The following is a 25,538-nucleotide window of genomic DNA, read 5'->3' as shown; positions in this document are numbered from 1 at the left end:
GAGATGCCATCAGTGTTTGAGCAGTGTTTGAGCTAGGCATTTTATATAATTGGAAATGTAAATTTATTGCTGCCACTCCTGCTGCAAAATTAAAAAATAATAATATATATCTTTGTATCAACGTTCCAGAGCTATGAAAAGATGATTTTTTGAGTCATCTGTATTATTGCTTCTTTCCATCAGCTGAGATAATTTAGAGCTGTTGGTACTTGCAGTCAGCAGCAGCAGCAGGACAGTATGTTGTGAACATGAATAACTCTTGGAAAGAAAATGCTTTTACTAGGAGCATCTGAAAATGTCTCCAACTATAGATTTAATAAATTGAATCACAGATCTACAGAATGTTGGCACTGAAAAGTTCTGGAGGGAGCAGGTAAAACTCCTCTTTTTATAAATGGAAAAAAATGAGGTTCAGCTACCAATAGAAAGTGACATTTGTCTTTTACAATGTAATAAGCTTCTAATAATCCCCATTATGAATATTTCCCATTGTTTACAACTGAAGATGGGGGTCAAAGCATATGTTGGTAAAAGAGTGTACATTCAGAGTTGAAAGCTGAAACTTAGACAAAATTAGATGTTCATAATGCTTTTGAGTCCTGAAAAACAAAAACGTATCATATTGGCAGCATACAAAAAATACTGAAGAAAAGTTTTTTGGTCATTTAAACTGCCAATTTTAAATTTAAAATTGCCAGCTAATAAGTTTAAATTTTCATTAGAACATGCTTGTTGAAAAATTGAAGATGAAAACTCATTTCACTTTATCGTACTTCCTTTTTTAAAAAATTGCCTAATATTTTTTTGTTTAGTTTTTTAATTGAAGCATTTTACTTTACTTGCGAAAGTATGCTCCATTGTTTAGAGAGGCCAGCGTTGTGGTAGTGAGAGCTTGGGAATGAAGTTGCCTAAATTCATATTTGAACACAGCAGCTTGCTTCCTGAGTGATCTTGGACAACTTAACTTCTCTGTGCCATAGTTTCCTATAAAATAAGAATAAGAGGGTTGCTTCTTCATGACTGTGGCAATGACGGGTCGAAGTAATGTACAGAATCTACTTGGAAGACTTCCTGGCACAGAGGAAAGGCCATGTACTTAGGGACAGCTATTATTATACTATATCTGTTTTTATAATCCAGGTAAACCTTGATTCTTACTGATTTCATCTCTTAAAAATATTCGAAATATAAACTCTAAAATGTAAACTCTAAAACTTCATAGTTGTAGCTAATTAACACATAAAGCTCAACCAAGAAACACACAGTGGAGACCAGTTAGCTGCCGACACCTGTGAAACATTCTGTCCTGCACGGACTCTATGCTGTCACTACCGTCACTTCTGAAATCTAAGGCAAGCTCAGGCCTCGTCAGGTACCCAGACCCCCAAGCTCAGACCATGGCAGGGAAATAGTTTACTGTTCACATATGCATTTTCAAAAAATAGTATTAAAATGAACACTGTACGTATTTTGTTGTTTGTTTGACATCGTTAACGGAAAAGAAAAGAACAATAAAAAGGAAAAAACCAATGCAATTACAAATAATGAGGCTATGTCTGAAAATTATTTTTTTTAAATTATGTTTAGGATTTATTGACCAATTAGGAGAAAAGTCATTTCATTGGTGTAATCCCTTGATTGACTTAACTTGTTTTTTTAATTAGGAAGAAGAGAGTTTTCCATTTACCAACTGGGGAAAGTTTATACATATAACCCTTTGTGCAAGTGCTCTTTTTCTGGGTAAGAACCTGCCACAGACTTTTTAAAATCTAATGTGAAATCCTGAGAAAACTGAAAATCAAGCTGGGAACTATGAAGTCTCATAGAGAAAACTTTTTCCAGAGAACATCTGAGCCAATGCAGGGCGCCACTCTGGAGGTTCCACAGTCTCTTCTGCTCACAGTGCTTCCCCCTATTCTTTTCACCTCATTTGTTCAAATCAGATCAGTGGTTTAGGATTCTCCAGGGTCTGATTAAGAGACCAGATGGAGGCATTAAGATTTCTAAAATTTTCCAAGAGTAACAACCAAGGTAAAATGTCTAAGAATAGCCTAACAAAAGGATAGTAGGAACTGTCAAAAAAAATTAAATAAATAAAAACTACTGAAAGACATAAAAGATGCTTTAATCACATGATTCTAGATTAAAAGATCATATCTCCAAAATATCAGAAGTTATAAAATTGATTTGGGGTTTATTGTGAATAAAATCATATTAGTAATATAATAATTAATAAGATAATGAGACTTTTAGTAGTTCAAGAATAGCCAGATTAGAAAATAGGACAGGAAGTCCAGATATGGGCTCTGATATCAATAATAATTTAATATAAGAGATGGAAGGCATTACAAATCAGGGAGATAAATAAAGGTTATTCAGTGAATGGAACACTCGTTAGCTACTTGGGGGGAAAAGAAAAGATTGAAATCATACAGTGAACCATATATTGTGATAAATTCCAGAAACATTTAAAAAGTAACACAATTAGAAAAAAACTAGAAATAAATATGGATGTTTACACAAACTCTAGATGAGCAGTAAGTTTCTGAGGAAAGTATACAAAGATTTCCATGCATCAGAAGCATCCTAATTTTAAACAAAACACCAGAGGATTTTATTTGTTTACAAATCCAACAAGGGGCTAATTCCTTCAATACATAGAGAGTTCAGATCACTTCAAAGGTAACATCAAAAAATCTCAGGAGCGTAGAAGGCAGAGAAAAGGAACACACATTCACAAAGGAAAAATAGATGTCACACTCCAATGGTAATTCACTCAGTGCACATCAAAATGAAGTAGTTTTCCACCTCTCAAGTGACACAGCTCTGTTTATGAGGATGAAATGCCAGTGATCACCAATCCCATGCCTAGGTTACTGGATATTTTTTGTGAAGTATGGTTGATTTACAATGCTGTGTTAATTTCTGGTGTACTCCTCAAGCTTTCTTAGAAACCAGTCTGGCAGTTGATATCAAGAGTCAAAAATATTCCTATGCTTTAATCAACTAATTCAGCTTTGAAAAACTTTTAATCAGGAAGTATTTCAAAATGGCAGGGAAAAGTCAGTACGGATGCAAGTCACAGACATACTTTTATATGTATATATATATATATAAAATCTCAGCCAAAATATTCTTCCAAACGTTCACAAAGTAGAATAGTTTGCAGCCATGAAAAAGTGTGTCCATGAAAATATTTTATGACATGTCAAAATGTTACACTTACGATAAGCTTGAGAATAAAATTAATATATAAAATGATTTGTAATATACAAACAATGTACCCTTCTGAAGGAATTATGTCTATAGGTAGAAGCATTTTCCTTATTTTATTTTTTATTCATTTTCAGAGTTGGAGTCCTTTCATTGTAGGTGACAAAATCAATTTCCAATGTGTTTAAACAACACCCAAAATTGGGGATGCATGGGATTTATTGGTTCCTGTAAATGAAAACCTCAGATCTGAGGTCTGGCTTCAGTCAAGGAGAGATACTGTAGCCCAGATGATGTCAAGGGCTGGTCTTGTCCTGTCTTCATTCTGTGTCCAATGATGTCTCAGCATGCTGCTTCTAGGCACTCAGCATCCCAGATCATCCATCCAAACCAAGAGAGGTCTCTTTGGCAGCTTCCTCTCTTGATAGAGGAAGCTTATCATTCACATGGGCACAAGCACGTATCTCCTCACATAATAGTGGCTCTTACTGGGTTATTTGCCAATTCTCCAATCATGTGTGAGGCCAATACAATGAGGGGTATTATTTGTCTTAAACCAACTGAGCTCTACCTCTGGTGCTTCAGAATGAGTTGGTTAATTGAGCTTAAATCACAGGACTAAAAACAAAAGGGAGGTTATTTATCCTAAAGCAAATTCTGGGCCCTCTTCTAAGACTGGGGACAGATCCAGGACAACAGTTCTGTCCAGTACTGAGTACTTTCAAATTATCTTTAATGAGCAAATGTTAAAATTATGATCAGAAAAGATGATAAATAAGAAGAAACTTGAGGAAGGGGAATGGAAAGCTTTCCTGTTTCATAAGAAATATTGAACCCATTAAGTGCTTGGAAGAAAAATGGAAATGTGTCAAGTTTGTAAAAGTTCTGAAATGAATTACAATTGATTTCACAGACCATGTAGTAGACAGTGCTCTACAGTTAGTGTGTCTTTGGGCTCTTTAAGTATTTCAGTTCTTTCACTTAATAGTTGCTTCATTTGGGGCAAATTGCATCATCTCCATGTGGCTCTATTTCCTCATCTGTAAAAGAGATATAATATTACCTTCCCAACAGGGTGATTGTGAGGATTTAGAAAAACAGATGTGTGCTGAAGCAATAGTAAGCATTTAAAGAATCTTAACTATTAAGTTTACTTAATACATAATTAAAAAATTATTATGCAGACTTTTTAAAAATGCATAGTATTTAAATAGCCTATATGTGCTGTACAAGAGAGGAAGGCTTAATATACCTTGTATAATACATTTTTCACAGCCTTAAATAATTTTCACATTTAATCACACACACACCAATAAGTTATTCCTTTCACAATCATGAAGACTTACTGTGAAGAAAAGGATGATGAAAGAGAGTAGAGGAGAAAATAAAATGCTTTCTCTACAAAGTGATGGCTTAAAAACTAAGAAAAACACCTTTATAAGACTTTGGTCACCATATTCATAGCTAATACTTAGGTATAGTTTTTCACATGCCTGTGGTTAATGTTCTAATTGTTTTCACAATTAGTAAATCATTGACTCATCACAATAGTCCTATAAATTGCTATTATTATCCCCCCATTATATGGGTGAGGAGATTGAAGCCCCTAGAAGTTAAGAAATTTGCACAAGGCCCCACAGCTAGCATCGGAGCTGGGATCCAGATGCAGGAGTGTGGCTCCAGGAGGGGCTTGTAAACACTCCATCTGCTCTCCCCTGCAGGTGCAAGCCAGCCTCCCTCTGTTACTGTAAATAACATGATGTTGTTCACCTAGTCTTGAAATTCACATTCTTTGTAGCTTTCTCTCTGGGGCAGCCATCAGGAGCAGCCAGGGACCCTGAGTACATGCTTCTGGACTATGACCAAGAAGGTAGATGGAAGGAAAACAGTTTAAAAATGGTACCTTTAATGTGCATTCTTCAGTGGGCAGAAAAATACCTGCCTAGTGAGGAACTGAAGCCTTACCAGCCACGTGCAAATTATGCTTCAGACACTCCCGTTGCCCTTGAGTCCACACAGTCAGAACTACAATGGATCAGGGACATGAATCTTGTGCAAATGCAGGGAGTAGGAGTACCTGCCATTTTAAGATCTCAAGGAGTATGAAAAGCATGTGAACCTTTCATCAGCAGAGACCTGCAGTCACTTCCACTATTTCCCTCAGGGCATGTCCACAGCTTCACTGGCCCTATTCAGAATGAAGATGACAGCTAGCACCTGCTGAACCCTGAATCAGTGATAAGTTCTCCCTTGAAAGGAAGCATATCCCCTTCATGGGTTACAACTAGTTCATAACCTAAATAATTCTATAGATGTAGAAGGGATACTTTCATTGGTTCTGCTATCACAGACTTGTCTCCAAAAGAACATGCCACCAGTTACTCCATTTTCAGCCATTTAAAGATATACTTAACAGGCTTCCTTCTTTAGTGCAGTTTTAGGTTTACAGAAAAATTCACAGAAAGTGGAGTTCCCATATATTCCTTATGCCCTGCACACAGCTGCTCCTGCTGTCAGCATGTTACATTAGTGGATGTACTCATTCTTTTTGACATCCTTCATTCCTCCTCCCCTAAAATTTAACATGCCGGATATTCACGTCTCTTGTGGCATTTACATGCGATTTACATCACTTCTCAGGTTTATGTGAGGTTTACAGCACGTGCATGTTGTCTGTTTAAGCGTAGATTGGGGGCAAGTTTTCTGCGTAAAAATATGATCATTAGTGAGCCTTATGCTGCTGGGCTTTTGGGTTGTCAGGTCCTGTTGACCATTGCTTCAGTTATTGGGATCATTGTCTACGGACTTTCAGTGTTCATTGTATTTTCAGCAGAACTTCCCAAGAACCTGAATGGAAGAGACCCAGTCCAGAAGTACCTGACTGTGCAGGTGGGCCAAGCCCATCACTGCTTCCCTCATCTGTTTTAACATCATCGTGACCCTGAACGCCATATATGAGAAAGTGGCAATCAAGATGACTGAGTCTGTTAAGCTCCTTCTGCAGCTGAGGTCATTTCTACACCAGTTTTAGAACCAGGTCAAAACAGAGACTTTATCTTTTAGGCACTTCAATTCCAGTACATTACAGTCTTTAGAAAACTTCAAGTGTAAACGTATTTTCTCTAGCCTATATGAGAAGTGAATTAGCTGCAGCTATGCATTAGTAAAAGGGACAAAGAAAGCTTTAGAATGTCCAAGCTCTGTGTAAATATGTCAGTGCTTAATAATAATTTCAATTACATTAGATCATGTACCCTATTGTTGAAAGTAAATAGTCTCTCTATTGCAAATAAGTGGAAGAGGGTCGTGGTTCCAGTGGCAGATTTGCTTGTGCATTACGGAGAGGACAATTAATCACACTGTTATGTGTCCTCCCCCCATGCTGTTCCTGTTAGTGTAGCTCCATTCTCATCAGCTGTGGCTTCTATAACAAATGTTTCTTCTCTCTGGCTTGTATCCCAGCCAGCGGCTTAGCGGCCCTAGTTAACTGCTTCCCACACACTGCATGTGGCTGGGTCGTTCTCCCAGTTGTCTGCTCAGTGGTCATCTTCTGAAAACACTAAGACCAATTCAAATTTTGAACTAGGAGGATGTTTTATGTTCCCCAAATGCTTCTAGCAAGTTGCCCCGTGTTTTGTTTGTTTTCTTCAATAGTCCTACCTTCCTGCCGTTCAGGGAGACAAGAGAATTTCACTTAGCAGGATGTTTAGAAGTAGCTTTCTTTCAACTTACACCTGACAGAGGACAGTTCTTGCCCATTGGATACTGTTGTGCTTATAAATTTTAAGGAACGGGTGACTTTGTTTTTTTTTTGCCTTGTGTGATATTGCATTCATAGTGGGAGAAACTCTTACAACAGTGTCTACAGTTGGAATTAACATAGTAGCTATTTTAAGGGATTCAAAACAGCTTATATGAAAAAAGTGTGAATTGTGTATATATATATATATATATACATATTTAGCTTGTTAACTCATGTGTCCGTGGCTTTGATTATGGTCTCAAAGCTGTTCACAGTTTTACAGACTTAACTTTTCTTTATTCTAGCTGCAGAGATCCCAAGGACCAGACTGACTGTGGGAACAACCTAGCCATAAAGGTGTTCTTCTTCCAGTTTGTCAAATACTACTCCTCGTGTTTCTACATCACATTCTTTAATGGCAGATTTGTGACTTATCCTGGAGATCTGGTGTATTGGCTGTGAAAATACAGAAATGAAGACGTGTGAATACAGCTTTGTGTTCGGACAGTCTAACCTGTTTCATGTTTTCTCTTAGTTGCCCAATGAAGAGTGTCTTTACTCTCTGTTCCTTAGATTTTTTTAGGCATAAAATAATGACTTTATTTCATGTTAGAGCTATCTAAAATTTAAATGAGATTTTCTTTCTAATATTCCAGTGTGACCCAGGTGGCTGTCTCCTTGAACTGATGATGCAGCTGACAATAATCATGGGAGGACAGTCCATCTGGAATAACATACAAGAGGTGTTACTTCCGTGAGTACTAAGTCATGTGATCTTGGGGTGAGAACGGCCCACCCATCCAAGTAATTTTCCTGCATGCCCATCTCTAAAACAGGGGAGACTCTCTGCTTATTAAAGCTCTTCAGATAAGATGATCCAGCCAACAGTGTAAACATACCTCCTGTTTATTAATTATGTTTAAATTCCTTCCTTTTTATGTTTAAATTAAATCCTCAAGTGCTATAGTTTCTGCTTATTAGCCCATCACTGGGGACTGACTGATCAGAGCCCGTTGAGAGATGGCCCTTTTTGGGGCCGTGAACTAAGTTTTCCCACAACTTCCCGCAACTTTCTCCTCCTTTTATACATGCATTTAAAAATCCATAACAGGAATTTGTTGAGTGCCTAGTATGTGTTAGTCACTGTATTAAATGTTGTACATATATGTGTGTGTGTGTGTGTACAATTTAATCACCCAAACAATCCTTATTCTTATCTTCCTTTTCAAATGAAGATCCTGTGGCTTAAAGACGGTAAATGATTTGCCCAAGTTCTCATTGCCAATAAGAGACCACTGTGGGACTCAGATGTAAGACCCTATCTCATGGAATTCATGTTCTTCTAAGAACAGAGACTCTCTTGGTGTCCTAAGGCACAGGGCTACATAATGTTTTAAGAGACACTTGTCTAAAATAATAACTACAGAGGTTTTGACTTACTGTTCTCTTCCTAAAAATGAGAAAAGCAGATGTTAGCAAAGGTCACACTGTCCTTTGGATTTTCACATAAGCCCTATCCCATATCAAAGTGGACAGTCCAGTGTTATCTGCAATTTCTGAACATTTCAAGGAGCTTAGTGTATTCACTTTCTGTTGTAACAAGTATCCCCAAATGACATGGTAGTAGGAAGAAAAAAGAAATAGTCTCCACTAAACAACACAAATTTAACCTTGTAGGGTTCTTGAACGCAGGAGCCTGCTGAAGTCAAAATATTGGCACGGCTGTTTCTGAAGGCCTCAGGGGAAACTGTATCTTTGACTTTTCTGGCTTCCAGAGGCCACCTACGTCTCTTGGCCTGTGACCTCTTTTCCTTCTCTCAAGGTCAGCATGGTTGTGTGCCTCTGACTCTGATCCTGTGGTCAAATCTCCTCTCCCCTCTCCCCTCTTCTGTCTCCCTCTTCCTACTTTAATGACCCTGGTGATTACAATGGGCTCACCTCTATAATCCAGCTCGTCTCTCTTAGAGAATGCTGGTTAGCAACGTTAACCGCATCTGAAATCATAGACCCCCTTTGCAAGGGAAACTGACCTCTTCCTATTTTCTGGTGATAAGGACATAGACATATTGGGGGGGAACATTTTTCTGCCCACCACACTAAGCTTTTTAAGATAATTTCTGGCTTTGAGTTTCTGTCCTCATGAAACTGTTGATCTCTCTTCTGTCTTGCCTTCCACAAAATCATTCTGCTCCTGGCCAACCTAACTGCATTGCTCACCACTCTCTGTGGTGTCCCCCAAAACCAATTACACAAGCAATTCTTACTGTTGTTTGGAGCATGGAGGAGAAACTCAAACAACTTGAATTTTGAAATAAAAACCTCCATCATTTTAAAATCTTCCATGCCACTATAAAAAAAAATTATTTTTTAACTTCATTTTTTAATTTTTAAACTATTTTAAACTTTGTAACTTTTTTTAAACTTTACTTTTTTTCTTATCATCCTTCATTGTAAGCTCCAGAAACCTGCTATTCTGTCCACCGCATCCAAGTTCCCTTTCACTGTTTCTCCTCCCTTCCCTAACTTTCCTTCACTCTCCCTTATTACCAATTTTCTGTCCATTCTCTTTATAGGGCAGTTAAATTATTTTTTCTTTCCTTCTTTCTGTTTTTGCAGAGTGAACACATTTGTGTGTCAGTGTGTCCTTCCACATTTCTTCACAAGGTCTTCATCTTTCAGCTTCAGGATGGATTACTGTGGTCTGTCTCTAAACAAAGGCATTTCCCTTGTCCCCCAGCTCACCATGCCCCTCAAAAAAAAGATTCTGATCTTTGCTGTGAAATGAATCTTTTTTTTCCCTACTGTGCAGTAGACAACTCTTACCCTGAGCTCACAATCAGATTTCTCCAGAGGAGTAAAAGTAGCTCATGTGCAAATAATACTACTTTTCTCTGTGAAAAGAAATAGATCAGATAGAGGAAATACTTAACACAGATTACTCAAAAGCATTTCCTGAAGGAAATAGGTTAATTATTTAACACTAAATTTTGTTGAATCTGGTTATCAGTGAGCTATTTTTACCAATCAAGAAGGATATATTTCCTAAATTGGTACTGAGCAATTCATGTGAAATGAAACTTGCTCACATGAACTAGTTTAAAGTAAAGGATGCATTATAGTATCTGTGGTCTGTTTATACCTTCGCTTAAGTAAGCACATTGTTGTAGGTTCCAGTGAGCTGAGCTTTGCCTACATGTATTTCTAATCTGGGCTAAAATATTTAGGGAAAATATTTTGAATTATGTTTCCCTTTTTTGAATACCAGAAATTCTGAATGGTAGCCAAGTTTGAGGGTGGCTTGTGTTTTCCTCACTGCCTCTTCTCTTTGTATAAGGTGCCAGTTTCCTTCTTAATTTTTCATATAAAATCCTAACATACTAAAGATCTATCAATTACTCTTGCTGCCCCAAAACTATACCCATCCTCAAAAATACATAGGAAGGGAAAAGAAAACTTATCAAAGTTAGTGACTATTTTCATGCTATTTAAATATGTCTAAAGGAACATAATGAAATGAATTTTACCATATCTCACCTGCCTCCACCCCCCAATCCCATGTGGGTTTGTTGAGTAGGATTCTGGGAGCAAATGAAGAAGGACAGTGATGCCGTGATCCAGGCTCTCTCTGGGGTCTCCCCAGCACTTGGATCGGCATTTGGTATAAAGTAGGTCTCAGTCCGAGCCAGCTGAGTGAGTGAGTGACTCACAGGCATCGAATGAGTAACATCAGTGAATTAACAGCTTCGTTGTAGGACTCAGAGAATAAGCTGAGTGCCCTATGGCCTTCCCAGCCTCACGTACTATTTTGATGTTGGGGTCATTTCTGGGAATGTTATTCTGTACTTGACAAAAGTCTAGTACAATTCCAGGGTTAAGTAACTTGCTCTAGGGAAATTTTATGATAAAATATTATGAAAAATGGTTAAATGCCCAACATGACATAGCACTGTCCTTTGGTGTTTAGATAATGTATGGCTGTAATTTTCTTACTTTTTATGCTTTCTACATTTTCCACCGTGTGTACGCACTACTATATAGTAAGAAAATGCAAATATTTAAAAGAGAAAATCTCTCTTCTCCAGATATGATTTGGTTGGAGGATGAGTCAGATAGATATATTAAGAGAATCTTAAATACATGTGTCCATAATTCACTCTTTAAATCCAGGAACAGGAAACTCAGGAATGAAATAGATTAAGAGAATCAAAGATACTTGTATTCAAGATTAGCAAGTAAGAGTGTCCTCAAAAGAAAAGGTGATTATCTATAATTCAGGGATTAAATGTGATAATGAACGTACAAAGACAACATGAAGTAGAAAATGCCACGTGGGAAGCACTGAGTAAAGGGCAATTTACCATGATTATGCCAATATGTGTGGTCAATTCACAAGCAAATTATTGTGTAACCCCTGCTAGAGGGAGAAAGCTTCCAGCCTTGGCTGAAGAGTGGGGAGGATCCAGTGTCTGTATTTTTTAAAATGTCTACAGGTGTTTCTCATATGCAAATTGGTATCCCTGCATGAGAACCATAAAACAACAGAAAACCCAAAAGACCGAGGACAATGATGGGTTGCCGACAGCCCAAGCTTTTCTGCCACAGAAGAGTGGTTCCAGTCAGGAAGACTGAGCAAGAGGCTCAGAGTCTTAGCTAAGGACAAGCAAGTCGGGACTTCTAATACGACCTAATGTCATCGACGGGGGAGGGCAGTTCAGCACAAGAAGCGAGCACCAGGTGAGTTAACATGGAAGTTACATCCTGGATCCAAGCCGTGATGGATTTGGGTCCCGGAGGGTTAAAGCCCTGCTTCCGTTGGGCATGGACCGCATTCCACAAGAGGCTGAGACAGGAATTATGAGGCAGAGAAAACTTCCCCCAGGGGACTCCCGAGTCTGGGTGCCTGGAAGGGTGATGGACGAGCGCGGTCCCAGCTCCACCCGCACCGCAGGGCTCCGAGTGGCTGTGGAGCTGTGCGCTCCCGGCCGGACCTCAGACCTGACTGCAGTGCTCCGGGCTGCGGCCTGGGGAGCGGCGTCAGGAGCAGGCTGTCCCCGTCATTCTCGTAGGTGCTGCAGTGACCCCCACCCCGGTGGCCACGGCGTTCCCAAGCCAAGGGTCTAAGTGACTTCAACCTTATTTACAGGTGACCACAGCTGGTTAGCCTGTGCTGCTCAAAAAGAAGATCCCATATGGGGTTTTGATGTGTTAGGGGGTTTGCTAATACCTGGCCTGCTTTGAATCGTTTCATCTTGACAGCAGCCTGGGCAGTCGAAGTTTCACCTCCCAATTTTATTTCAACATTTTTTGTTGAAAGTATAGTTGGTGTAAAATATTGTGTTAATTCTTGGTATACAGCATAGTGATTCACATATACATACATATATATTTATATATATATATTCCTTGTCATATACTTTTCCACTATAGGCTATTAAAAGTTATTGAATGTAGTTCCCTGTGCTATACAGTAGGATCTTGTTTGAAACAAAAATTACTAAACAAAGTAACAAAGGAAGCAGACTAAACCTATCCATGTATACGGCACAGTTGAGTTTATCTCAGGATTTAAATGTGGTTTTGAGCTCCAGGATCTCTTTATCAACTTATCATATGTAAAGTGCCTGTGGAACACTTCTCAGAAAAATGTTTAAAAATCATAAGATTTAGAGAATAAAGAAGGAAGATAATTATACTGAAAAGCAGGTATCAAAATATAGAAATGGGCATTTGTGATACAGTAATATCTGAATTATTGGAAGGACGTTTTGAATAAAAGGATCCAGTGGTGGGTCTACTGACCGCAACATTCTGCCACAGCAGTGAGTGTAAATCAACTTCTGAGATCTGCAACAATTGCATTTTGAATGTAAATAAAGTTAAATAACAAATAAGCCATGAAGTGTGGATTCAGATTCAGGGGTATCTCGAGTCCATATCCCCACCCCCTCACAGAGCTCCCTGCTCTTCCCCTAATGTCATTGAAAGAATTGGGGAAAGTTTGTGAAGCGAAGGGCATGTTCCATTGCAAAGAATTCTCGTAGCAACCCTGGGAGCATGGCCAGGGAAAGGTTAACGCTGAGATCAGAGGCAGTGGGAAACCTAGCAGGGGCAGCTCTTTACAAGTCACATCATATACTCTGTGTGTGTCCACGTGTGTGTGCATACAGACGTGTGGGCATGTATGATGTATACACCTGCCTTTCGTGTGAAGCCGCCTCACTGTCCAAATTTGAAATCCATCCAAACGTGCAGTGCAGTCAGCCGAAGCTCCGCAAGATGCTAAGTTGTCTGTTGTTGCTCTGTCTCTTCTGCTGAACTCCACGAGTAAACCACGCGCCAGCTGTTGCTTTCAGGAAAAACAGCTCTGTAGTCTACAGGTCCATGCCTTGTTTCACTGCCAACTCCGAATTCCTTTCATGACAAATTGCCATTTGAAAAAGGGGGAAGCATTCAGTTGTCCCACAAGCCTCTGAGTGAGGAAAAAATTTAACCTTAGAGACAGCTCTGTGGGACAACATCCAGAAGGGTGCAGAGCACTGGGCTGCGAGTCGAGGCTGTTTCTTTCAAGCTCTGCACTGAATTTGAAGTGGCATGTCACTTCTTTGGCCCTTGATTTGTTCAGCTTAAATTAGGGTCTTGGACCTGTTCGATCCAACGTTAGAGTATCACTTTTCTGCTCAGTGATCCTCCATTGTTCCACAATTCCTTCAGAGGGAAAAATGCCCACATCCTCACGGCAGCCTCTGAGGCTCCACCCCCCAAAACCACCACTTATTTCCTATTCACTCTGGCCCACACCAGCCTCCATGCTGTCTGTCCAGCGTGAGGGACCTCAAGGCCTGTGATCACTGTTCCCTCTGCCCACCCCTTTGCCTCCGTCTTTGCCTTATTCAAAGGTCACTTGCCCCATCCACACTCCTCCCTACCACACATTCCTCGCCCTCCTTTATTTTCCTCTGCAGCACTTATCACCAGCTCACCGACCCTGTATTACTTTCTTTTACTTATTTTCTCTGACAATTTACAGACTGAAAATGCCATGGTGGATAATAGCAGAGAAATGGGGGAAAAAACAAATGAGGGTAGGTATCTTCTAAAAGCTAAAGTGCCCACCTGAAAAGGAGGTAGGAGATAAAGTAGTAGTAGTCGTTACAATTTTGGTAAACCCAAGGTACGTAGTCAGGACTAGTTTTCACAATACTTGAGGGTAGGGAGGCAGCAATAAAAAGAAATTTATCCTGAGAACAAGAAATTAAATTCTTGGGAAGATGATGTGTTCAGCTTGAAATGTCAGTAATACTTTTATGACCTTGGTCTGATAATATCTTGCCTTATAATTTGATCTGTTTGACAGCTGGGTCATGAATCTAATGATGCCACAGTTTCGGGAGCAGAACAGACCACCCCACGATGGGAATGGGACAACCATCTGTATCCAACGGGCAAACTGGGGTTATTTTATGAATACCCTGAAATGAGTAAGTCATCAGTGGGGATTTCTGTGCTGTCGGTTATACTAGAATATGCTTTGGGTCTCAGAAGCATCGGTTACCGAGCCAAACAAAGACCTAGCATACCGAAACGGAGCCCGCTTTTCTCAATTAGATGCAATTATGCAGTCAGGCTTTCAAATAGGTTGCCTGTGTATATCTTTGTCAATATTTATGTTGTACAAAGCTGAAGGTTTACTGCCATGGAATAAAATGGAATACTCATTCAGGTAATTCTCCATCATTGATTCTCAGATCCTTCTGGTCATGTCGTCTAAGGATGAACTCAGAACCGTTACTAGATGTGACTCAGCACGGGCTGCAGCCCGTGTGGCACAGCTGTTGGCTGATATCCTTCTAAACAGAGTCATGTGAGCCTGCCAGCCTGTGCAGAAAGCCCGCAAGAGCATCCTGCCTCATGGCAGCAAGGGTCACAGGGTCACCCATTCCACACCTCACACCTGCCTTTGACATTTTTCCTATTTCTTCTGGCCGATGGTTTCAGCCTGGTTCCTTGAGTGACCTCATGGCACATCACTGGCTTGAATTCAGGATGAATTTGCTGATCTGGAGTATTGGTAGAACACAGATCCCCTCCTTCTCCAATGTCTTTGTCCATTTCTGTACATTTGCTTGGCCTTTGTTTCTCTTTGTTTGAACTTGGTTTTGAGCTCTCGGTTGCCTTTAAATTGTTGCATCTCAAAATAGATTTCCATAGGAAACTTCATCTTTTCTATTATGCATGGCGCACTTTTATCTACTAGAAGGCTGATGATGTGCACGTTTTGTATCTGAGACCTTTGAGCTCACCACTGCCTTGAATTACTTTTTTTTTTTTAAGCTTAGGAGACAGGAAAGTATTTTTGTCAATAGGCTTTGCATTTATGCATGCGGGTTCATGTCTGCAAGACACCCCATTGGGCTTCCTGTTTATAAGTCTACAGAAAGAGGGAGTTTTCTTTTTCCTAAATTACATGCTATATATATAATAATTGCTTTTAAAATATATAATATACATAGAAACGCATCTGATTCCCTAGGTGAATGAAAGGTCATTTTGTGGCATCTTCAGTCAGCTATGGTTTGTGGCCTGGTGTCTGATTTGAGTTTCATCTTTGCTTTTGTTGTGCTTAGTGACCAGGTTCGATTAAGGGTGCAGCCCCTGTCCCTGGTGTAGAAATTATGTTCGTTTTTTTTGCTTATTTTCAAAAGGACTTTAATCCAATGACCTGTTATTCCAAAATGAGTCATAATTGTAAATATTTCTTATTGGGGCTATTATCAGCATTAATAATAACAACAACATTCTGAGGGCAGCATATCATTTGGTATTTTAACACACACGAAAAAAGCCTTGGAAAATAGTTATTGTTCTAGTTAAGTCAAATAAAGGTCATTGAAAGGAAAAGTTGTACGCTTTTGGGAGAAATTGATAGGACTTTTACAACTTTATAGTCTCATTAAAATACTAATTAAATAATTCAGCCTAACTCTACCCTACATAACAGGATGGAGTAACAGCTATTTTAGAGAGATTGTTCAGATTTATTCGTTTTCCTATTCTCTAAATAATCCCTAACGAATTAGAAATTTCAATCCATTTTTGAGAGTAGGCAGTCTGTTATTCTGTATTCAACGCTGGAGTGAAACTTATTTTGTGTTCTTTTCGTTCATGGGAGATAGGTTTTTCAAGTGCTTTTTGAATTATTTTTGTTCCTCTCAAATAAAGTGCCTTTGGTGGTGATCTCCTGACCTCAGTTTTCTCCTCCCAGTTTTCCCCATGATCATTAATGACACCCCACCTGCCTTTTTAGTTAGGCCTCTTAGCTGCTGAAGGGGAACAGCTTCTGACAGATGACCCTGGAGCCCTCCACCCTTGCTTCTTTAGGCCTCGCACCCTGCCACCATCCCTAGACTCCTTCGCCAGAAGTATCTTTCTCTGCTTTTCTGCCTGGAAGGGCTCTTGCCAAGCCTTGGCAGCAAACCCTCAACTTTTTAGAGATTTTCTGCTCTCCTCTCTAAGCATGAATTGCAGTTGATTCTTGTCTTGATGGTGCTTGATCATGTCTGTGTCCATTGCTCTCCCCGGCTGGACTGATCCTGTCGGAGGCAATAGTCAGGCTTTTCATCTTCCCGTGCATGTCTGAAGCACCACAGCCTGGACCCTGGTTCTCATATGTGTTTAAGTGACTTGAGCTTGGAGTTTTAATGCACTCACATACAACTGTTAGATGAGTTGGCGGTAACATTGCCCCCAAGGCCCCCACAAGGTTCTATAGGGCATATGTTTTTTTCTGAGTGAAATTTCTCTTTTATTTGTTCTAGTGATTTCCCCACTGTCCTTTGAGATTATTGGAGTAACCCTTAGTTATTAACCACAATAGCTCACCCCCAGAAGCAAAATATCCTGCTGTTTGAGAACTCAGACACGGGACATAAGAGAAATAATCTATCAGTCTTAAAATCTGGAAGCCATAAGATACCGTTTTGTACTTAGAGCACCCACAGCACAAACACCAGTCTCTCAAGAACTTGGCGCTGCCTTCCCAGAGGGCGGGTGTCGTAAGTGAAATGCAGTGAGTGATGAAGTGAGAGCTCTTCGTCTCTGGTACTGCCTTTTCCACCCTTGCTGTGTTAACTTGATCTTCCCTTCATATATTATGTTCTCCATTTAATTTACTGCAGTTAATATCAGTTGTTCTTCAACATCTTGCATGCGCCCACTCCATTCCCTCTCTCTCCATTGTTATCCCACCCACGCCTCTCCTGCGCTCTCCAGGACCAGGCCTTTCTCCCCCACGCCCTCACCTCTGTTCTGTCTGCCCACCACCTGCACTGACATTTCCTTAACTCCAGAGAATGAACTTTCCAAAATGGCAGCTGAGTAACTGGGGGGGATTGTAGACCTCTCATCTCTTTACTGATTCATTCATTTATCTATCCAACAAACACTGAGCACCTGCTATGCTAAACACTGTATCAACTGCTGGGGAGAACAAGACAGGTAAGATTTGGTGTCTGCACTCCGCAGGGCAGGCGAGACTTGGCGAGTAGTTGATGGATTGCTAAGCAGGTGAACACACATTGGACTTCATAGAGCTGGGAATATTTGAACTGAATTTTGAAAGGTGAAAGGAAGTTAGCTCTCTAATTTGTGGTAGAGGGAGTGGACACTTCATGCAGAGAGGTAGAGGCATATAAGAGTACACGGCATGAAGCGGCTTGGCCAGACTAAAGAACAACAAGTAGGGTTAGAACAAAGTATCCACAGGTGGGAATATCAGGTGCACAAGGCCACTGTCACAATGGGTCTTGTGTGATTAGACTTGAATGTATCCTTAAAGAAACAGGGCTATATTGGAATATATGTAAGCAAGAGAATTGCATATTGATTATGTTAAAGTATATCTGGTTATACTGGCAGCAGAATGGATAATAACATTTTTGGGGGGAGGCCCACATTTTGGGGGGAAAGGATATTTCGGGGGCCACCCCAGGTAATCCAGACATGTGACACATGCCTGCAGAGAGGCCCTTGGCTGAGGGAGAGAGTCGTGGGCGGCAGAAGTGGTGACTGCTGCAGAGAGGACTACAGGGCCGGGGCGGCGGGCTGCAGAGCTGCTGAGGTGACTTTCCAGTGACCCATCTGGAGAGTGGATCTGCAGTGGAAGTGTAAGGGGAGGAGATGCTTTCGAGGAGATGGTTCTGTGTGTGGCATTTTGATTGCAAAGTGTCTATGGGACATCTGAGGAGTGATGCCCGTTGTTAAGCTGGATTCAACAGTCAGGAGCTCAGAGGAGCTGTGGGTGAGGCCGTGGGGGCGATTCATTCCTGCCAAGTGGAGGATTGAGGACGAGGCCCTGGGGAAAATGGCCATGAACATGGCACATGGGAGAAGAGAAATCCACCAAGAGAAAGAAGAATAGCAGAGCAGTTGGGAGAAACTAGTTGAGGCAACACTGAGAAGGCTGTAACCTGGCTTAAGAGGGATTTGAACACTGACTAAAAGGAGCATAGTGAGAAAGGGGGTGTGTGTGGGGCAATAAAGCAAGAGCTAAAGCCCACCTTTAATTGCCAAGCCTGGGGAAAAGGAGGAGGAGGACTATACTTAGGTAGACTTTAAAAAACATATCTGTGTGTATCTGTGTGTGTGCATATGTACACACAAACTTTTCTGTCTGGGCTTTTTAAGTTTATTTAAGTAAAACAAAAATTAAGGGGGGAAAACATCCCCCTGAGAGGAAAATATTTGTCCACGGCAAAAGCTAACTGGTAATCAAATAAACACGAGCTGAAAATGCTGACTAGTTTGAAACACGCAGCCACCGGCAGTACAACTCCTGTCTCAGTGCTGCGATGAGGGCCGTGGGGGATGCAGGGCTCTGAGCCCTGAGGTGTCTTCAGCGCAGGTACTTCTCCAAGAAACTGGACTTTAAAGGGAAGAAGAAAGTGTAGAACATATCAGAGAGCAATACAGGGCCGTGAGAGAGGGTTGGGCGAGGGTTCGTTTTGTTTTACAGTGGGCGTTTCTGGCCTTGCTGAGTTGCTAGGCCTTTGCTCTTTTTGGTCTTTGTTCCAAAAGCTTTTTAGAAAGTTCTTCTAGCTTGAAAATCTGAACAGATTAAATCATGTTGGGTTATTTCTGGTGTTTTATTTTTTAATTAAAAAATTATCTGGAATTTATTTTAATGTCATAAATGAGGACAGTCTACCAGGCCTTCCAATGATTTAGCTAATTACTGCAGAACTTGAATCCACTGATTTGAAGTGTCAGTTTTATAATATTACTAAAATCTCATAAATATCCACGCCTATTCTTGAAATGTAATGTATTTCATTCATACTCTCAGTGCACTATTTCTATACTGTTTCCATGAACATAGATTAATACCTCCTAGAGTTGGTCCTGTTTTATCCTTTTCCAGAATATCCCTAATACTACAAATTCAAACATCCCTCCTCATTACTTTATTTGTATATATAGGTATATTTCTGGAATACATTTAGGATCACCTTTCAGATTTTTTTCTTAAATCCATTTGGGATTATTAACTAAATTTGCATTCAGATACTAAATTTATTTTGGAGAAAAAATGTTCTATGTCCCCCAAATTTGAGTCTGCCCACTGAAGAGGGTGGTGCATTCTACTGTTCATTCAATCATCTTTTTTTTTTTTCTTTTTTTAAATCATTTATCAGAATCTTCTTAATATTTTTCATTAATTTATTTCTGAATAGTCTGTGCCTGCTTTGTCATTATAAAATGATATCTTTTCTGGGTTTTGATCTGGGTTGATTGCTAATAAACTCTTAATTTCTGGCTTCTCTTGAATAAGAAGGAGATCTGACACTGTGAGGCCCTATTTCCAATATGGTGATGTTGAGCATTGCGTTTCCTTAGGATGTCCACTTGCCAATTTGCCAGTGGCTGCACCCACTCCAAGCATTTCTGCTACTTACCTGCCCCCGTAGGCAGATGAGCTCATGTAGGGTTAGGTGGGTTATGGACACAGATACTGACATCAATGCTGCCACGCTGCTGACCCTGTGGCGTCACTAACTCTGGTTCTTGCTCTCTGACCTCCCAGAATATGACAGCTCCTTTTGGGCTGTGGACCTACTGCATCTTTCCAGCACTGTCGGCTTTTCTGCAACACACGCCTGCCTCTCAGGTCAGAAGCAAATGTCAGCTCCTCCTACGCATCCACCCCATTCACGGTCTTGCCGTTCCTGGCCAGAGTGGTCCCTACCCTTTGACTGAGCAGTAACACTAAAGGGAATATAAATTTGCCTCTCATCCACTGTCTTAGTTACATACCTGTGCTAGTTTACTTTAAAGGTCTGCCAGTTAGGAGGGGAGGGTCTAAAAGTCTTTTAGATCTCTGACCTTATCATTTCTAACCGCTCCCCCACCCTATGGAACAGCTTACCACAGATCTCTGCTGCCCCATCTGTAGCATTGCCCTGTAAATTACACACAGAGAGAAAAGAACTTCTAAGCCACCACCATAAATTTGACTTCCTGTGACCACACAGACCATAGAAATATCAAGATAAAAATTCCTGAAGAAGAATATTTTGCTTAGGAAGACACTTTCATTGCATACATTTCTGTGGCTTGTAATAACTTCATAGACTCACTGAATGTGCTGCACTCACTTTCCCAGACTCAAGGGAGCTTGCTCACTTGCCTATATTCAGTGTATTTCCTCCAACATTCTCTATGCATAGCTTTCCCAAAGGTACATTTCTTATTTCTATTTAAATTGTTAGATACATCCACAATATTCTTTTTTTAATCCTCAAATACAAATCATCTTCCAAGATTGTATTATTTCAACACTGTGAATAATATGCTTCAAGATTCCCAAGTTTATTATGAGCAAATAATTATGGTTGGTTGAAGATTTTTAAGTATGTTATTCCTACTAAGGGTATATATGTGAAAGAAACAGGTTGTAATGAGTCTTCTTCCCAGAGATTTTATATTTGCCTTTTGTTTGGATTCTTTCACTGTTGAAAATTATTATTACCATGAACGTCTTTTCTCTTTGGGATTTATTTCACCATTTTCCCCTCTCTCTTTACAGGAGTAAAAGAATTTATGTTGTCCTTCCATCCATCCACCACTCCATGTTTTGTGTCCATTCCTTCAACAGGTATTCAGTTTGGGTTCACCACAGTATATGTGGCCTCTTTCCAGTGGCCCCTCTGTTGGCTCTGGAGAACAATATATTGGAAATCAGAGTGGGTACGTGGAACCTTGACTACCCAGTATAGACGCATTGTGCCAGAAAAAGCCCAGAACATCGCAGCATGGCAGCCCACCATGCAAGGAACAGCAATTCTGGCTGTGGTGGACCAATGTGAATAAAAAGGCTTCATTGGGTGAAGACTTAGAAAAGTACAAAAATTCATTGGCGTTGTTTCCTAAGGAATCTAGTGTTGGGTACTGTTTAATATGAGAGGGAGATGCTAACACTATCATCGTTATAAACAACATAGTTGTTGTAACTGTAATTGTTATTATTTTTAATATATTTTCTTTATAATTATTATTTGTGACTTACAAGACCCTTACAGAGGCAGTTGTTAAGGAGCGTGGCCGTTATACTGTTGCTGAAGTGTTAATTCAGAAGAAGCATGGTAATAGCATTAATAAGTACTCACTCTTTTGATCCTCACATTGACTATAAAGGTCACCCAGCAGTGCTTGTATAGTGGAGATAGAAATCTATCCGTTTAAGTGTTTGTAGAACTTAAAATAAGAGCAGACATTCCACCGCATTTGACCATATATTCCAGACTATCAGTTTAAAATAGGAACTACCTGATGAGGCCATAGAAACCCTTTGTGCATCCCCAATCATTCACTACCTTCCTGGTCCCCTGGGGCAGCGGTTCTTCCAGAAGGTGGCCCCATCTCTCCTCCCCACCCCACTCTTGGTCTTTGATACCTACTGTTGGTCATTTGCTAAGCATCCTCATGTCCTGCATGTGTCTGAGCTGTGAGGGAACAGAACTCAGCTGTTTACAAACTGTATTGACTATGACCAGTATGAACAGCCTCTCTCCTTCCCTGCCCACAACCCCACAGTGCAACACGGGGCTCACAACCACAGCGATTCCCATGCCAGCCCATCAGGGAACCTTCTTCCCTAGAAATATTCTTACAACCAGAGGTGTTTCCTCCCTTACTTCACTGCCAGTTTCACTCCCAGGTTACAGTCCCCAACAAAAGGCTATCCCAGTTTGAATTTCTTAATCAAGTCGCATTGACCCTGAGTACCTGGCTTTTTCCTATGAGCACTCATAGAAATAGAACAGGGCCAGGCAGTGGCTGTGGGCCAGGTTCCTGGGTGAGGGGACTTGCTGGGAGCTTCAGGTTCTGTAGCCTGGCCCGAGCTTAGCTCCCAGCACGGCGTCTTCCCATCTGCATTATTTCGGGCCAGGCTTCAACAGTTCAGAGTTTCATTTTATCATCTGCAAACAGAATAATCCCCTGCTGCATATTTTAAGACTGTTATGTACCACAAAGGGTGCTTAGGGAATTCAGTGAGTCAATGCATGGAAGTCACACAACCTGGTCCTCAGGGAATGTTAGTTATCTTCATTATGCACCATCGATAAAATTGGCTCACAGACTTGGCCAGGTATCAAAGCTACAGGCACAAGAATTTGACAGTGTGTTACTGTCTGGATCATAGTCACAATTTTACACAGTAAAACAAGCTACCTGGGACCACCCAGCTGTCAGCCCACCTGACTCCCCACCCCAGGATCCCTCAATTTATCTGATTTGCTTGCTACCCCTACTTTTTGGAGAAAGTTGGCAAATCACACACAGTCAATGACTGCTAGGTTATTTCCATTCCCATTCACTCAAATTGCCCCATTTTCAGTATCCACTGTGCTGCAAAACATAGACTAATGTTCAGAAATATGACAGCAAGGCCTTTCCCGTTCCACAGTCAGAGAACTAAGAATCTGTCATGTTTAATATGCCATGTGACACTAAGCAAAGCAGGAAAACAGGCTTCTGTGCTTTAAGAAAGTTTTTAACAATGACGTTTGAAACTAAAAGTGTTTTTGTTTGGCCTTCAGCTAACCAGAAAATTCAATTGACTCCTATTACCCATTACTCAGGTGTCCTGGTTTGATTGTATTAGGCACTTTTTCCTCATCTCCCCAGCATGGCTTTGCTCCATCAGCACAGATGGAGTGTCTCCAAGGCTGCTCCGTGTGCATAGGCGTGTGTATGCACACATGTGCACCCACTGATTGGTGCCACTGATTCATATCCAGGAGTTGTTCTGTCTTATAACTCAAGCACTGCTTTATTATATCCTAGAAAACTGCTTTTAGATCATTGATTGAACTATAGACCATCCTTTTGCCCACATTAGAAAGTGACATCTTCCAAGACACAGGTCCTGTGTGCTTTTATTTATGTATAAGTAAGAATTAAATATGTATGTCATCCCCTCACATATTTAATTTGTGCCTTTCCAATTGAATGTGCACAGTAAAGGCTAACTTCCCATAACAGGAGAACTTTTAGGAAGTAAGAAGAAGGAATTAGCCACCATGGAGAAGACAGGATATCAAGCAGGAGTTTGGTATAAAGTCATTTATTCTAAAGCTGCTCTGGCTCAATAAATAAGTGGAATTGACATTGTTGTATCATGACAGAGCATCTGCTATTGAAGACCGATTTTAATTTACTTTGATATAAGTGGAAAATTGTGTCAGAACAGCATGGGAAATGAAGAACACTGCATCTATCTGTACTCCTGAAGTGTGTTTCAGAGCTGCTGAATTTTGAGGAAAATTATCTTCTCTGGAGACAATAGAATTATTTTCATTGTTGGAATTTTTGTAGCTCCCAGAAGCACATCTGCAGGTGATTCTGTAAATGTCTAGAGTTGACTTAAATAGCAGTAAATTTTAGCCTATTGAAATCAGGAGATGTGAAATATTTTTGCCTACCACCACCACCGCCACCACCACCACCAGGCAAGCACTTGTACACCCAGAGAGATTTCACATCAGAGGGAATGACAAAGCTGGTTCTGTTACTGAGGCCAAACTTGTTCTGCTCACTGCACCACAGTGATAAATAAATGAATCAGGAGACAAGGTTTTGGGGCAAGGAATAGTAACTTTATTCAGAAAGCTGGCAGACCAAGAAGATGGGGGACTAATGTCCTGGAGAATCATCTTTCCCAAGTCAGAATTAAGGCTCCTTTTGAACTAAAAAGGGGAGGGGGTGTGGTTGGTTGTGCAAACTTCTTGCTGCCGGGATTCTTTGTTCTTGCAGCCATCCATGTGGCTCAGGCTATTGTGTCCCTGTAAGCCTCCAACAAAACAAAGGTTATTCTCTATTTTGCAACTTGCCATCTCTGCATAAGTGCAGAAGTGCTAACATCCTTAAAGGTCAGAGCCCCGAGAATAGGCTTTCCTGTAGGTTTTAGGCTAAAGGCAACGTTGTTTTACAAAAGGTGCAAAGCCAGCAAGATTAAGCCTGGAAAACAGGGCACAGTGCTTCAAACTGAAGGAACAGAACCAATATGGCGTCAGATTTGTTCTCAATTACAGTTTTATTTAGGGGAAATTTTGCAGCAGAAAATCCCCTCAGTTGTTTTTCTTGCTTTGCCTGAGATCTTGTTTGCTGGCTTGTGGTCTCATGTTGTCAAAACCGTATGTTCAGATGAATACTATTAAAATCATATGGTGCACAAATCATACCTATTCTGCTTCAAAAAAATGACTGAAACATTTAGCTTTGTTTATTCCCATAGAATTTGGATTGAATCTATTCTCGACTTTCTTCTTCTTCAAACCAGTTTTTTACTGGAGGATTTAAAGCCCAAATTAAAGAATTTTGGAGAAGACTCATGTAATTTATAAGACGTTTACATCCGAATTTAAGACTGACTCATATTTGTACTTTTAATCAAGGAACACAATAAACTTTGTTAGTCAATCATTTATGACGTTTTAAACTTTGTCCATGTAATCTTTTGGAAGTTGAGAGGCTTAGACAATTTATGTAACAAAACAGGTATCATTGCTTAACTGTGTGAATGAATGAATCCCAGTATAGTTTCCTGAAAGTATATTTTATTAAAAATAATAATGAATTCTTGCTCTCTAATAAAGCAACAGACAGAAGCACATACTGAGTGTTTAAAATAAATAATACTGCGGGAAAAATTATCTAAGCAACTCAAAATATTATAGAGAAAAAAGGATGAACTTGAAGGAAAATACATATTGTGCAATTAATATCTTATTTTTAAGAAGCAAATGATAAAAAAAACCAATTTTTAAATGATTTATCGAAAAAGGATTTATATAAAGCCAACTTATTTTCATAAGTATTACATAAAACAGGGCTATCTAAATCTATATTATTAAAGAATAAAATATATGAAATATATCTCCAAGGTTAATTGATTTTCATAATATTATAATTTTTGAAAATATAACTTACATATACATATTCAAGAAGCTCTTCAGATAAACACAGTAACCTAGTATACAGTTATACCTATTCCACATAAAAAATGAAAAGGCAAGGATAATGCCCT

The 25,538-nt window shown here is 40.0% G+C and overlaps 1 long non-coding RNA gene across 2 annotated transcripts in view; it reads left to right on the top strand.

Moving 5' to 3' along the window:
- LOC141577200 (uncharacterized) overlaps nt 1-24,938 on the top strand; it is a 57,238-nt gene extending 32,300 nt beyond the window's left edge. The window contains exons 6-9 of one of the 2 annotated variants that reach the window (XR_012505941.1): nt 7,612-7,709; nt 11,446-11,689; nt 14,310-14,433; nt 21,036-24,938. This is a non-coding gene — a long non-coding RNA (uncharacterized LOC141577200). The remainder of the gene's footprint in view (nt 1-7,611; nt 7,710-11,445; nt 11,690-14,309; nt 14,434-21,035) is intronic. The other variant, XR_012505942.1, reaches the window with a different exon arrangement.
- The last annotated feature ends 600 nt before the right edge of the window (nt 24,939-25,538 follow it).

This window comes from Camelus bactrianus, chromosome 3 (assembly GCF_048773025.1).
Source record: "Camelus bactrianus isolate YW-2024 breed Bactrian camel chromosome 3, ASM4877302v1, whole genome shotgun sequence".
NCBI classification, from domain to species: Eukaryota; Metazoa; Chordata; class Mammalia; order Artiodactyla; family Camelidae; genus Camelus; species Camelus bactrianus.
Note: the sequence above shows the minus strand (reverse complement) of the source record. Positions and strands in the feature narration are given on the sequence as shown.